We start from the raw sequence: 17,507 nt of genomic DNA, 5'->3' as shown, positions 1-17,507 counted from the left end.
TATTTTTTAGCCCCCAGTTTTGTATTTTCCCAAGGGTAACAGGATAAATTGGACCCCAAAAGTTGTTGTCCAATTTATCCTGAGTACGCTGATACCCGATATGTGGGGGGGAACCACCGTTTGGGCGCATGGTAGAGCTCGGAAGGGAAGGAGCGCCATTTGGAATGCAGACTTAGATGGATTGGTCTGCAGGCGTCACGTTGCATTTGCAGAGCCCCTGATGTACCCAAACAGTAGAAGCTCACCACAAGTGACCCCATATTGGAAACTAGACCTCCCAAGGAACTTATCTAGATGTGTTGTGAGAACTTTGAACCCCCAAGTGTTTCACTACGGTTTATAACGCAGAGCGGTGAGAAAAAAAATTTTTTTCCACAAAAATTATTTTTTAGCCCCCAGTTTTGTATTTTCCCAAGGGTAACAGTTGAAATTGGACCCCAAAAGTTGTTGTCCAATTTGTCCTGAGTACGCTGATACCCCATATGTGGGGGAGAACCACTGTTTGGGCGCATGACAGAACTCGGAAGGGAGCGAGTGCCATTTGGAATGCAGATTTAGATGGATTGGTCTGCAGTCATCACGTTGCATTTGCAGAGCCCCTGATGTACCTAAACAGTAGAAACCCCCCACAATTGACCCCATATTGGAAACTAGACCTCCCAAGGAACTTATCTAGATGTGTTGTGAGAAATTTGAACCCCCAAGTGTTTCACTACAGTTTATAACGCAAAACTGAGAAAATAAAAAATATTTTTTTTTTCCACAAAAATTATTTTTTAGTCCCCAGTTTTGTATTTTCCCAAGGGTAACAGGAGAAATTGGACCCCAAAAGTTGTTGTCCAATGTGTCCTGAGTATGCTGATACCCCATATGTTGGGGTGAACCCCTGTTTGGGCGCACAGGAGAGCTCGGAAGGGAAGGAGCACTGTTTTACTTTTTCAACGCAGAATTGGCTGGAATTGAGATCGGACGCCATGTCGCATTTGGAGAACCCCTGATGTGCCTAAACAGAGGAAACTCCCCAATTCTAACTGAAACCCTAATCCAAACACACCCCTAACCCTAATCCCAATGGTAACCCTGACCACACCCCTAACCCAGACACACCCCTAACTCTAATCCCAACCCTAATCCCAACCGTAAATGTAATCCAAACCCTAACTTTAGCCCCAACCCTAACCCTAACTTTAGCTCCAACCCTAGCCCCAACCCTGACCCTAGCCCTAACCCTAGCCCTAACCCCAACCCTAACCCTAATGGGAAAATGGAAATAAATACATTTTTTAAATTTTATTATTTTTCCTTTCCCTAACTAAGCGAGTGATGAAGGGGTGCTTGATTTACTTTTATAGTGTTTTTTTACAGCGGATTTTTATGATTGGCAGCTGTCACACTCTAAAAGACGCTTTTTATAGAAAAAAAGTTTTTGCGTCTCCACATTTTGATACCTATAATTTTTCCATATTTTGGTCCACAGAGTCATGTGAGGTCTTGTTTTCTGCGGGATGAGTTGACGTTTTTATTGGTAAGATTTTCGGGCACGTGACATTTTTTGATGGCTTTTTATTCCAATTTTTGTGAGGCAGAATGACCAAAAACCAGCTATTCATTCATTTCTTTTTTTTTTTTTGGGGGGGGGGGGGGGGGCGTTTATACCGCTCCATGTTTGGTAAAATTGATAAAGCAGTTTTATTCCTTGGGTCAGTACGATTACAGCAATACTTCATTTATATCATTTTTTTATGTTTTGGCGCTTTTATGCGATGAAAACTATTTTCTAGAAAAAATAATTATTTTGGCATTGCTTTACTCTGAGGACTATAACTTTTTTTTTTTTTTTTTTGCTGATGATGCTGTATGGTGGCTCGTTTTTCTGCGGGACAAGATGACATTTTCAGCGGTACCATGGTTACTTATATCTGTCTTTTTGATCGCGTGTTATTCCACTTTTTGTTCGGCAGTACGATAATAAAGCGTTATTTGCCTCGTTTTTTTTTTTTTTTTTACGGTGTTCACTGAAGGGATTTACTAGTGGGACAGTTTTATAGGTCGGATCATTACGGACGCGGCGATACTAAATATGTGTACTTTTATAGTTTTTTTTTTATTTAGGAATTTTTTTTTTTTTTACGCATGTGGACATTTTTTTAAAAAACTTTTTTACTTTGTCGCGTTGCTCTGAGGGTCTCAGGGAAGCCCGCAGGGAGCCCCCTCCCTGCGCGATGCTTCCCTATGCCCCCGGAATGCTGCGATCATGTTTGATCGCAGTGTGCCGGGGGTTAATGTGCCGGGGGTGGTCCATGACCGCTCCTGGCACATAGTGCCGGATGTCAGCTGCGATAGTCAGCTGACACCCGGCCGCGATGGGCTACGCTCCCCCCGTGAGCACGGCCGATCACATATGACGTACTATCCCGTCGGTGTCAATTAAGGCCCACCCCACCTTGACGGGATAGTACGTCATATGGGATTAAGGGGTTAACCTAATATGTGAGCATTTAGGGCCCTGCTTTAAACTTTTGCTCAGGGCCCAACTTTGTCTAAAACCGGCCATGCTCATTACAGGTAGACTGGCATCACAAACATACCTCCCAACTTTCGAGGAAGGGAAAGAGGGACAAAGTCAGCGGCGTGCGCAGCGCGCCGCGGCAAGTTTTAGGCCACACCTCTGACCACACCCATTTCACAACTAGTCACGCCCCAACCACACCCATTTAGCACTTCTGATCACAATGTTTTGTAAACAATAATTATAAACAAAAAAAAATATGGCCACACATGACGCTCCATACTGTATAATGGCCACACATGATGCTCCATACTGTATAATGGCCACACATGATGCTCCATACTGTATAATGGCCACACATGACGCTCCATACTGTATAATGGCCCCAAATGATGCTGCGTACAGTGTACTGGCCCCACGTGATGCTCCATACAGTATAATGGGCCCACATGATGCTGCATACTGTATAATGGCCACACATGATGCTCCATGCTGTATAATGGCTCCACATGATGCTCCATACTGTATATTGGCCACACAGTGCTCCATACTGTATAATGGCCACCCAGTGCTCCATACTGTATAATGGCCACACATGATGCTCCATACTGTATAATGGCCACACATGGTGCTCCATACTGTATAATGGCCACACAGTGCTCCATACTGTATAATGGCCACACATGATGCTCCATACTGTATAATGGCCACACATGATGCTCCATACTGTATAAGGCCACACATGATGCTCCATACTGTATAATGGCCCCACATGATGCTCCATACTGTATAATGGCCACATGATGCTCCATACTGTATAGTGGTCACACATGATTCTCCATACTGTATAATGGCCACACATGATGCTCCATACTGTATAATGGCCACATGATGCTCCATACTGTATAATTGCCACATATGATGCTCCATACTGTATGATGACCACACATGATGCTCCATACTGTATAATGGCCACACATGATGCTCCATACTGTATAATGGCCACACACGATGCCCCATACTGTATAATGGCCGCATGATGCTCCATACTGTATAATGGCCACATGATGCTCCATACTGTATAATGGCCACACATGATGCTCCATACTGTATAATGGCCACATGATGCTCCATACTGTATAATGGCCACATGATGCTCCATACTGTATAATGGCCACACATGATTCTCCATACTGTATAATGGCCACACATGATGCTCCATACTGTATAATGGCCAAACATGATGCTCCATACTGTATAAGGCCACACATGATGCTCCACACTGTATAATAGCCACATGATGCTCCATACTGTATAATTGCCACACATGATTCTCCATACTGTATAATGGCCACACATGATGCTCCATACTGTATAATGGCCACACATGGTGCTCCATACTGTATAATGGCTCCACCTGATGCCCCATACTGTATAATGGCCACACATGATGCTCCATACTGTATAATGGCTCCACATGATGCTCCATACTGTATATTGGCCACACAGTGCTCCATACTGTATAATGGCCACACAGTGCTCCATACTGTATAATGGCCACACATGATGCTCCATACTGTATAATGGCCACACATGATGCTCCATACTGTATAAGGCCACACATGATGCTCCATACTGTATAATGGCCACATGGTGCTCCATACTGTATAATGGCCACACATGATGCTCCATACTGTATAATTTCCACACATGATGCTCCATACTGTATAATGGCCACACATGATGCTCCATACTGTATAATGGCCACACATGATGCCCCATACTGTATAATGGCCATTGGCCACATTATGCTCCATAGTGTATAATAGCCCCACATGATGCTTCATACTGTAAAATGGCCACACATGATGCTGCGTACTGTATAATGGCCATACATGATGCTCCATACTGTATAATGGCCACACATGATGCTCCATACTGTATAATGGCCATTGGCCACATTATGCTCCATACTGTATAATAGCCCCACATGATGCTTCGTACTGTATAATGGCCACACATGCTGCGTACTGTATAATGACCATACATGATGCTCCTTACTGTATAATGGCTCCACATGATGCTCCATACTGTATAATGGCCACACAGTGCCCCATACTGTATAATGGCCACACATAATGCTCCATACTGTATAATGGCCACATTATGCTCCATACTGTATAATGGCCCCACATGATGCTGTGTACAGTATACTTGCCCCACGTGATGGTCCATACAGTATAATGCCCCACATGATGCTTTGTACAGTATAATGGCCCCACACAATGCTGGGTACAGTATAATCGCCACACATAATGCTGGGTACAGTATAATGGCCCCTCACGATGCTCCATACAGTATAATGGCCCCACACAATGCTGGGTGCAGTATAATGGCCACACATGGTTACCCCACCCACATCATTGCCTTCTCCATCACTACACACACACACCTTTCACCACGCTCCCTCGCAGCAGCCGGCAGCTTCCACTCCCACAGTGCTGAATGGTGTCATCCAGCTGCGCCGCTGACTGCTCACATCGCTGCAGCTGTGATACGCCACTGATAAAGACCTCCTGTGTCTCCTGTGCCATTCAGTGTCAGAGCAAGGAGCAATATCTGCTCCGATCCGACACAGCCAGCGTCCGCTCCGTACACCTCGTACACACACGACTCCGCTCCATACACCTTGCACATGCGGCTCCGCTCCGTACACCTCGTACACACACAGCTCCGCTCCGTACACCTCATACACACACGGCTCCACTCCGTACACCTCGTACACACACAGCTCCGCTCCGCACACATTGCACACGCTGCTCCGCTCTGTACACCTTGCATACACGGCTCCGCTCCGTACACCTCATACACACATGGCTCCGCTCCATACACCTCATACACACACGGCTCCACTCCGTACACCTCGTACACACACGGCTCCGCTCCATACATCTCGAACACACACGGCTCCACTCCGTACACCTCGTACACACACAGCTCCGCTCCGCACACATTGCACACGCTGCTCCGCTCTGTATACCTTGCATACACGGCTCTGCTCCGTACACCTCATACACACATGGCTCCGCTCCATACACCTCATACACACACGGCTCCACTCCGTACACCTTGTACACACACGGCTCCGCTCCATACATCTCGAACACACACGGCACCACTCCGTACACCTCGTACACTCACGGCTCCGCTCCATACACATTGCACACGCTGCTCCGCTCAGTATACCTTGCACACACATGGCTCCGCTCCATACACCTCATACACATACGGCTCCTCTCCATACATCTCATACACACACTGCTCCACTCCGTACACCTCATACACACACGGCTCCGCTCCGTACACCTCGTACACACACAGCTCCGCTCCATACACCTCGTACACACACGGCACCACTCCATACACCTCATACACACGGCTCCGCTCCGTACACCTCGTACACACACAGCTCCGCTCCATACACCTCGTACACACACAGCTCTGCTCCATACACATTGCAGACGCTGCTCCGCTCCGTATACCTTGCACACACATGGCTCCGCTCCGTACACCTCATACACACATGGCTCCTCCCCATACACCTCGTACACACACGGCTCCACTTCGTACACACACGGCTCTGCTCCATACACCTTGTACACACACGGCTCCGCTCCGTACACCTCATACACACACGGTTCCTCTCCATACATCTCGTACACACATGGCTCCACTCCGTACACTTAAAACATACGCGGCTCTGCTCCATACACTTTATACACACACGGCTCCTCTCCATACACCTCGTACACACACGGCTCCGCTCCATACACCTCGTACACACACGGCTCCGCTCCATACACATTGCACATGCTGCTCCACTCCGTATACCTCGTACACATGTGGCTCCGCTCCGTACACCTCTTACACACACGACTCCGCTCCATACACCTTTCACACGCTGCTCCGATCCATACACCTCGTACACACACGGCTCTGCTACATCCACACTGTAAACACCTCCTGACCTCACACATACGCTTACCAATACCTTCCTCCAGCGCCATGACAACCAGCAGAGTCCCGTACAGAAGGTCCTCCCGATCATGTGACCCCCTGACTCCTCCCATCCTGTGACTTCATCACAGATCCTGTGTGCACAGAGGAGCCAATATGTGGTGTGCGGGTGCAGGGGCTCAGGGAGCTGACCGGGTGATATATACACCTCCCAACCAGTGCGGGACAACTAATGTCCCGCCCGGGATCGTGGGGCCGACTGTCAAAATCAGGACAGTCCCGCTGGATCTGGGATGGTTGGGAGGTATGTCACAAAGGAACAACCTCAAGAAAAAGTGGACAATCCAGCAGCACATAACATACTGAAGACCTGAAGACAGTAATATAATCACCAACTTGGAAAAAAATGCTACAAAATAAGAATGCAAAGTGAATGAACAAAAGAGAAATCTGAATCCCATCAATATTTCATGTGGCCACCCTCCATCTTCTTCAAGTCTTGATACTTGCACACTGCATTTGAAGGAACTCGGGAGGAGGTTATTCCAAATGTCTTGGAGAACTGACCCCAGATCTTCTGTGTATGAGGCTTGAGGTACCGTCAGACTCAGCAACTTTGCAAAGAGAACGACAACAATCCGTGACGTTGCAGCGTCCTGGATAGCGATCTCGTTGTGTTTGACACTCAGCAGCGATCTGGATCCCGCTGTGCCATCGCTGGTCGGAGCTAGAAGTCCAGAACTTTATTTCGTCGCCAGGTCGGCGTGTATCGTCATGTTTGACATCAAAAGCAACGACGCCAGCAACGAGCATAGGGGGCATCACAGCGTCTCCTTCTAGCCAGTCGGTACACTCCGGCTGTTTAACATGGAGCTAACAACCAGCGAGAACGAGAAGTGAGTCGCCGTTACGTCACAGGATTGCTCCTGCATCGTTCTGGAGTTGCTGTGTCTCTACAGGGACCTAAACAGCGACGCTCCAGCGATCTAGTTTAGGTCAGCTCGTTGTCTATATCGCCGCAGCGTCACTGAGTGTGACGGTACCTTTGTGCGGATGATGTGAGATCAGGGCTCCGTGGGGGCCGGATCATCACCTCCAGGACTCCTTGTTCTTAATGACAGTGGTCTCTGGTTGGCTGCAGTTGTAGGATGGCCATGGGAAGTGGATGAAGGTGGTAGGGGTCAGAATGCTTGAAATTTAGCAGCCACCTAAGTCAGGACAGCAGACACCTCCTTAGGAATACCTGGGGCAACACTAGATCTACTAGAGAGCAACGAGTGGTAATAGTAGACAAGTCAAAATTGGAAGGAACCTTAAGGAAAGTCTGGTCTGGATGCTGAAAAAAATAAGGTAAATGACCACATTCAGGGAAGTCCTTGACTGTAATTCTGCATTTTCTTTTGCGAGGGGTTGAAAGAATTTTTTACATTTGCATTGGATGACGTTTTATAAAATTGATATGTATTAAAGCTATAGAGTAATAATGTTAAAAAAGCAACTGCATTTTTTATATGCGCTTTTAAAGTGCAGAATGAAAGCTTTACTGATCTAAAAAAAAAATTTTAAATCTGCACCAAAAACGCTTGAAAAAAGGTGAAAAATGCATAAAAAATTGCAGCAAAAATGCAATAACCAACTAAGATTATGATTGTATAGTTTAGTGTCGGCAGCTGCAGAAAAACTGCAGAAAACGAAAAACACTGTTATTTATTCCGCGTGTGAACACGGCCTTACATACACACACAAAAAAAGCAGATTTCATATATTGAAGAATATATTGAAGATTGCATAAAAATTAGAAGGTTATGGCTGTTATGACTATGAATGAATGAATGAATGAATGAATGAATGAATGAATGAACAAAAAAAATAAGTTCGTTGGACCCGGTGTTTGGTTGGCGACAACCAGGGACACCTAGTGGAGATGCTGGATAAAGTCTCTGAGACGAAAAAGAAGAAACTAAGAATGTTTATCAATAATTTCAATAAAGCTGTTTTTAACTTTTTAAAATGGTGGTTGGCCTCGCGGGAACACAAGGTCCCCATTCCACCTAACACTCGTGGCTTGCAAAGTGGTGAGCAACAAGTCTCCACAACGCACACACACACACTGGGGAACAGCTGCAGTGGTTTAGTGGTGCGGATAGTGATGGAGGCCAACTCCCTCCCTTACAGACGTCTGGACTACCAGGAAAAGAGGGTCCTGAGTGAGATCTCCAAGCAGGCAGAGATGTCACTGTCACTGTCTGATGTGATCCAGAAGCTGAAAATAAAGAAGAAATGAGCAGCTCAACTACAACACATTTTGTTCAACATGGAGGAGATTACCCATATGCTGTGCTTTACATGCCAGAAATGCAAGATTCTGACTTCTGGAGAGAATAGCTACACTGAAGTTCATCACAGAAGATAAGGATTTCCTTGACAGAGCAGAAGAATGTCTTCAAAATGTTGCAAGAGAAGAACTTTTCAGTTTTCCTGCAGAAGCTAATGACACAGTAGAAATAACTATCTGGGAATTCGGAGAGAAGCACCTTTCAATGTACCTGTAGAAGAAGAGAAATGGAAGCACGTGACCCAAAGAAACAGGAAGATGAAGATGCTGTCTGCACCGATACCGCTGAAGAACTGCTACCAGGTTCTCATGCAGGACAAATATGAAGATGTATATCAAAAAAGTGCGTTGCCCACAAAAAATACCCCAGTAAGAAATCAGAAGCCTCTTGAAGAGAGAAAAAGAAGTGCTGTGGTGAAGAAGAAAAGGAGAGTGGTGGTCGTGGGGGACTCCCTGCTGAGAGGAACAGAAGCCACAATTTGCCAACTGGACATTACCTCAAGTGTGCTGTCTTCCAGGTGTCCAAACTAAAGATGTGTCTGATGGGGCATCAAGACTCTTCAGTGCTACATGTCTACTAATATACGTAGCAACAAATGACACAGCAAAAAAGGAACTGGAAACTATATGCAGAGACTTTGAAGACATGGGCTGGAAAGTGAAGTAACTGGGAGCACAGGTGTTAGTATTCCTGTTGCCCTTCTACAGATTGACAACTAATGGCTACTATTTGTTCACCTTAACAATTGTGCTGCAATTCCACTCGTTACCACCGGTGTCTGCTGTTGTGTTCTGCAGTTTCCCTTTACTAAGATGGCAGATTCTGAACCTGTGGAATCCATTTTGTTTCCTGTTTGGGCCTACTTAAAGCCACATGGATCTCTAACTTATTGCTTGAGTATTGTGCCTAACTGATAGCCTAGGTCCAGTCTCCAACTCCTGAACTGTCTTACCTTGACTGTTCTCATTTATCCCCGGATTGTTTCCTACAACTCCTCTGCTTTCTCCAAGGTCTTCTATTACAGCTTGCTACTCCTGCTCATGCTCCTTAGGCTGCTAGGTTCCAGCAGTGCTACACCAGTATCATAACAGCAGGTCGTCTTTTCATCCATCCTCCCGGTGGATGGACAAAGAAAAAGGAGATTGAACAGGATTCTACAGGTGAACAACTGGCTATGTCGATGATGTCATCAGAAATGTTTTGGGATTCTTGACCATTGAGTGAAGCACATGTATGTTGGACTTCTTGCTAGAGATAGGTTATGTCTTACAAAAACAGGAAAACACATATTTGGTAGACGCTTTGATACACTCATCAGGAGAACTCTAAACTAGAGCAACATTGGATGAGAAATTAATTCTTTTGAGAATTCTGCTATTAAAAGTGGAAATAAAGAGCAAAGAACCAAGCACCTGTATGTAAGTACTGCATGTAAAATACTTTATCAAAGGCTGTGCTGAAATTGAGATGATGTGGACACAGGAGGACATCATGGAGGTGATGAGGACACGGGAACATTATGGAGGTGATGAGGACACAGAAGGACATGATGGAGGTGATGAGGACACAGGAAGACATGATGAAGGTGATGAGGACACAGGAGGACATGATAGAAGTGATGAGGACACAGAAGGACATGATGGAGGTGATGAGGACACAGGAAAACATGATAGAAGTGATGAAGACACAGGAAGACATGATGGAGGTGATAGGGACACGGGTAGACATGATGGAGGTGATGAGGACACAGGAGGACATGATGGAGGTGATGAGGACACAGGAGGACAAGAAAGACGTGATGAGCACACAGGAAGACATGATGGAGGTGATGAGGACACAGGAAGACATGATGGAGGTGATGAGGACACAGGAGGACATGATGGAGGTGATGAGGACATGATAGAAGTGAATAGGACACAGGAGGACATGATGGGGGTGATGAGGACAGAGGGGGACATGATGGAGGTGATGAGGAGACAGGAGGACATGATGGAGGTGATGAGGACACAGGAGGACATGATAGAAGTGAGGAGGACACAGCAGGACATGATGGAGGTGATGAGGAGACAGGAGGACATGATGGGGGTGATGAGGACACAGGAGGACATGATAGAAGTGAGGAGGACACAGGAGGACATGATGGAGGTGATGAGGACACAGGAGAACATGATGGAGGTGATAAAGACACAGGAGGACATGATGGAGTTGATGAGAACATGATAGAAGTGATGATGAGGACACAGGAAGATGCAGCGCCCCAGAGTCCTGGTCGTTGCAGTACTGATGCTCCGCCGCTAAGGGGGGCTATGGTACGTCTGATGGCACTGAAGGAGTTCACCTGACCAGGTATCACAGACACCAATACACTTCACAGTCTGGCCTCCAGGGGGAGCTAAGGGTGCTATGTATTAGGCCACTCCTCACAATCTGGTAAAACTGGGGGTTAGATAGGAAGTTAGTGAGAAGCTGACTGGGTTGGAACCAGGCAACATCCTGTGGCAGAGGGTGTTGCAGGGGAAGATTCAGGGGGGTCCCTGTCAGGGGTGGGATCCTGACAGAGGCCTAGCGAACAGAGAGAACGCTACAGGACCGCGCCTGCACGAGATAGCGGCGGTGCCCTAAGAAAGGACAAGAAGTGAGGTTTATTGTGCTGAGTGAGAAACGAGATCAACGCAACAAGGAGAAACACCAGTAGGAGTCGTGCTGTAAGACGAGGCAACATCCTACTGAGGCGCGCAGCCGGTGGCCGGAACGCCGAGGAAGTATAGAGCTCCAGACCTAACTTCAAACCTACGGCAGGACAGTCAGTTATAGGCGGGCTGTCTCACCCAAATCACCTAAGAAGACATAGGGGGCTGTTATGACCCCAATGGCGAGGGTCTCAGAGGAACGTGGAAGTCTGCAGAATACAAAAATCCAGCTCATAGGGCAGTGGTAGCTGGGTTGACCATATATCTACTCCTAACGCCAACACTAGAAGTAGCCGGGGATCATTCCTACGTTGATTCTAGATGACACGCTCCAGCCGGAGAATCTAGCTACCCCTAGTAGAGGAAAACAAAAGACCTTTCTTGCCTCCAGAGAAGGGGACCCCAAAGCTGGATAGAAGCCCCCCACAAATAATAACGGTGAGGTAAGAGGAAATGACAAACACAGAAATGAACCAGGTTTAGCACAGAGAGGCCCGCTAACTGATAGCAGAATAAAGAAAGGTAACTTATATGGTCAACAAAAACCCTATCAAAATCCACACTGGAAATTCAAGAACCCCCGAACCGTCTAACGGTCCGGGGGGAGAACACCAGCCCCCTAGAGCTTCCAGCAAAGGTCAGGATATATATTTGGAACAAGCTGGACAAAAATACAAAACCAAAACAAAATAGCAAAAAGCAAAAAGCGGACTTAGCTGATATAACTGGAACCAGGATCAGTAGACAAGAGCACAGCAGACTAGCTCTGATAACTACGTTGCCAGGCATTGAACTGAAGGTCCAGGGAGCTTAAATAGCAACACCCTTAACTAACGACCCAGGTGCGGATAAAAGGAATGACAGAAAAACCAGAGTCAAAAAACTAGTAACCACTAGAGGGAGCAAAAAGTAAATTCACAACAGTACCCCCCCCTTAGTGAGGGGTCACCGAACCCTCACCACGACCACCAGGGCGATCAGGATGAGCGGCATGAAAGGCACGAACTAAATCGGCCGCATGAACATCAGAGGCGACCACCCAGGAATTATCCTCCTGACCATAGCCCTTCCACTTGACCAGGTACTGAAGCCTCCGCCTGGAGAGGCGAGAATCCAAGATCTTCTCCACCACGTACTCCAACTCGCCCTCAACCAACACCGGAGCAGGAGGCTCAGCAGAAGGAACTATAGGCACAATGTACCGCCGCAACAAGGACCTATGAAATACATTGTGAATAGCAAACGACACAGGAAGATCCAGACGAAAAGATACAGGATTAAGGATTTCCAATATCTTGTAAGGCCCAATAAAACGAGGTTTAAATTTGGGAGAGGAGACCTTCATAGGAACAAAGCGGGAAGAAAGCCATACCAAATCCCCAACGCGTAGTCGGGGACCCACACCGCGGCGGCGGTTGGCAAAGCGCTGAGCCCTCTCCTGTGACAACTTCAAGTTGTCCACCACATGATTCCAGATCCGCTGCAACCTATCCACCACAGAATCCACCCCAGGACAGTCAGAAGGCTCCACATGACCCGAAGAAAAGCGAGGATGGAAACCAGAGTTGCAGAAAAAAGGCGAAACCAAGGTGGCGGAACTAGCCCGATTATTAAGGGCAAACTCAGCCAACGGCAAGAATGTCACCCAATCGTCCTGATCAGCAGAGACAAAACACCTCAAATAAGCCTCCAAAGTCTGATTGGTTCGCTCCGTCTGTCCATTAGTCTGAGGATGGAAAGCAGACGAAAACGACAAATCAATGCCCATCCTACTACAAAAGGATCGCCAGAATCTGGAAACGAACTGGGATCCTCTGTCTGACACAATATTCTCAGGGATGCCGTGCAAACGAACCACGTTCTGGAAAAACACAGGAACCAGATCGGAAGAGGAAGGCAGCTTAGGCAAAGGAACCAAATGGACCATCTTTGAGAAGCGATCACATATCACCCAGATAACGGACATGCCCTGGGATAGCGGAAGATCAGAAATGAAATCCATGGAGATATGTGTCCAAGGTCTCTTCGGGACAGGCAAGGGCAAGAGCAAACCGCTGGCACGAGAACAGCAAGGCTTAGCTCGAGCACAAGTCCCACAGGACTGCACAAATGACCGCACATCCCTTGACAAGGAAGGCCACCAAAAGGACCTGGCCACCAGATCTCTGGTGCCAAAAATTCCCGGGTGACCTGCCAACACCGAGGAATGAACCTCGGAAATGACTCTGCTGGTCCACTTATCCGGGACAAACAGTCTGTCAGGTGGACAAGACTCAGGCCTATCAGCCTGAAATCTCTGCAACACACGTCGCAGATCCGGAGAAATAGCTGACAAGATAACTCCATCTTTAAGAATACCAACAGGATCAGCGACTCCAGGAGCATCAGGCACAAAGCTCCTAGAAAGAGCATCGGCCTTCACATTCTTTGAACCTGGTAAATACGAGACAACAAAATCAAAGCGGGAGAAAAACAATGACCAGCGGGCCTGTCTCGGATTAAGGCGTTTAGCAGACTCGAGATACATCAGATTTTTGTGATCAGTCAAGACCACCACACGATGCTTAGCACCCTCGAGCCAATGACGCCACTCCTCAAATGCCCATTTCATGGCCAACAACTCCCGATTGCCCACATCATAATTTCGCTCGGCAGGCGAAAACTTCCTAGAGAAAAAGGCACAAGGTTTCATAACAGAGCAACCAGGGCCTCTCTGCGACAAAACGGCCCCTGCTCCAATCTCTGAAGCATCCACCTCAACCTGAAAGGGAAGTGAGACATCGGGCTGGCACAAAACAGGCGCCGAAGTAAACCGGCGTTTCAACTCCTGGAAAGCCTCCACGGCAGCAGGAGCCCAGTTAGCTACATCGGAGCCCTTCTTGGTCATATCCGTCAAAGGTTTCACAATGCTAGAAAAATTAGCGATAAAACGACGGTAGAAGTTAGCGAAACCCAAGAACTTCTGTAGACTCTTAACTGACGAGGGCTGAGTCCAATCAAGAATAGCTCGGACCTTGACTGGGTCCATCTCCACAGCAGAAGGGGAAAAAATGAACCCCAAAAAGGGAACCTTCTGTACACCAAAGAGACACTTTGAGCCCTTGACAAACAAAGAATTTTCACGCAAAATTTTAAAGACCAACCTGACCTGCTCCACATGCGAATCCCAATTATCAGAAAAAACCAAAATATCATCCAGATAAACAATCAAAAATTTATCCAGATACTTCCGGAAAATGTCATGCATAAAGGACTGAAAAACTGAAGGCGCATTGGAGAGCCCAAAAGGCATCACCAAGTACTCAAAATGACCTTCGGGCGTATTGAATGCGGTTTTCCATTCATCACCTTGCTTAATGCGCACAAGGTTGTACGCACCACGAAGATCTATCTTGGTGAACCACTTGGCACCTTTAATCCGGGCAAACAAGTCAGACAACAGCGGTAAAGGATACTGAAATTTGACAGTGATCTTATTTAAAAGCCGATAATCAATACAAGGTCTCAAAGATCCGTCCTTTTTTGCCACAAAAAAGAATCCCGCACCAAGAGGGGAAGAAGACGGACGAATATGTCCTTTCTCTAGAGACTCCTTGATATATGAACGCATAGCGGTATGTTCAGGTACCGACAGATTAAACAGTCTTCCCTTAGGAAATTTACTGCCTGGGATCAAATCTATAGCACAGTCACAGTCCCTATGAGGAGGCAGTGCACTGGACTCAGACTCACTGAAGACATCCTGATAATCAGACAAATACTCCGGAACTTCCGAAGGCGTAGAAGAAGCAATAGACACAGGCAGGGAATCCCCATGAATACCACGACAGCCCCAACTTGAGACTGACATAGCCTTCCAGTCCAGGACTGGATTATGGGTCTGTAACCATGGCAGCCCTAAAACAACCAAATCATGCATTTTATGTAAAACCAGGAAACGTATCACCTCGCGGTGTTCAGGAGTCATGCACATGGTAACCTGTGTCCAATACTGCGGTTTATTTGCTGCCAATGGCGTAGCATCAATACCCCTAAGAGGAATAGGATTTTCTAATGGTTCAAGAGTAAATCCACAGCGCTTAGCAAATGAGAGATCCATAAGACTCAGGGCAGCACCTGAATCTACAAACGCCATGACAGGAAAAGACGACAGTGAGCAAATCAAAGTTACAGACAGAATAAATTTAGGTTGCAAATTACCAACGGTGACAGGACTAACAACCTTAGCTATACGTTTAGAGCTACGTTTGAGATAATATGTGTAGAATCACCACAGTAGTAGCACAAGCCATTCCGGCGTCTATGAATTTTCCGCTCATTTCTAGTCAGGATTCTATCACATTGCATTAAATCAGGTGTCTGTTCAGACAACACCATGAGGGAATTTGCGATTTTTCTATCACATTGCACCGAATTAGGTGTCTGTTCAGACAACACCATGAGGGAATTTGCGGTTTTGCGCTCCCGCAACCGCCGGTCAATTTGAATAGCCAGTGCCATAGTATCATTCAGACCTGTGGGAATGGGAAAACCCACCATAACATTCTTAATGGCTTCAGAAAGGCCATTTCTAAAATTAGCGGCGAGTGCACACTCGTTCCAATGTGTCAGCACGGACCATTTCCGAAATTTTTGGCAGTACACTTCAGCCTCGTCCTGCCCCTGAGACATAGCCAGCAAGGCCTTTTCTGCCTGAATCTCAAGATTGGGTTCCTCATAAAGTAAACCGAGCGCCAGAAAAAACGCATTAATATCAGCCAATGCCGGATCTCCTGGCGCCAGCGAAAAAGCCCAATCCTGAGGGTCGCCCCGTAAGAACGAAATAACAATTTTTACTTGCTGAGCAGAGTCTCCAGATGAACAGGGTCTCAGGGACAAAAACAATTTACAATTATTCACAAAATTCCTAAACTTAAACCTGTCTCCGGAAAACAGTTCAGGAATCGGTATTTTAGGTTCTGACCTAGGATTACTGATAACATAGTCTTGTATGCCCTGCACACGAGTAGCCAGCTGGTCCACACTTGTAATCAAGGTCTGGACATTCATGTCTGCAGCAAGCATAGCCACTCTGAGGTAAAGGGGAAGAAGAAAAAAAAAAAAAAAAACTCAGAATCTTCTTTCTTATAATCCCTCTTCTGCAATGCATTAAACATTTAATACTGGCCTGGCAAACTGTTATGACCCCAATGGCGAGGGTCTCAGAGGAACGTGGAAGTCTGCAGAATACAAAAATCCAGCTCATAGGGCAGTGGTAGCTGGGTTGACCATATATCTACTCCTAACGCCAACACTAGAAGTAGCCGGGGATCATTCCTACGTTGATTCTAGATGACACGCTCCAGCCGGAGAATCTAGCTACCCCTAGTAGAGGAAAACAAAAGACCTTTCTTGCCTCCAGAGAAGGGGACCCCAAAGCTGGATAGAAGCCCCCCACAAATAATAACGGTGAGGTAAGAGGAAATGACAAACACAGAAATGAACCAGGTTTAGCACAGAGAGGCCCGCTAACTGATAGCAGAATAAAGAAAGGTAACTTATATGGTCAACAAAAACCCTATCAAAATCCACACTGGAAATTCAAGAACCCCCGAACCGTCTAACGGTCCGGGGGGAGAACACCAGCCCCCTAGAGCTTCCAGCAAAGGTCAGGATATATATTTGGAACAAGCTGGACAAAAATACAAAACCAAAACAAAATAGCAAAAAGCAAAAAGCGGACTTAGCTGATATAACTGGAACCAGGATCAGTAGACAAGAGCACAGCAGACTAGCTCTGATAACTACGTTGCCAGGCATTGAACTGAAGGTCCAGGGAGCTTAAATAGCAACACCCTTAACTAACGACCCAGGTGCGGATAAAAGGAATGACAGAAAAACCAGAGTCAAAAAACTAGTAACCACTAGAGGGAGCAAAAAGTAAATTCACAACAGGGGGCAACATTTGGAGAGGGG

The sequence above is a fragment of the Ranitomeya variabilis genome, chromosome 5 (genome assembly GCF_051348905.1).
Source record: "Ranitomeya variabilis isolate aRanVar5 chromosome 5, aRanVar5.hap1, whole genome shotgun sequence".
NCBI classification, from domain to species: Eukaryota; Metazoa; Chordata; class Amphibia; order Anura; family Dendrobatidae; genus Ranitomeya; species Ranitomeya variabilis.
This window is presented reverse-complemented; position numbering follows the sequence as displayed.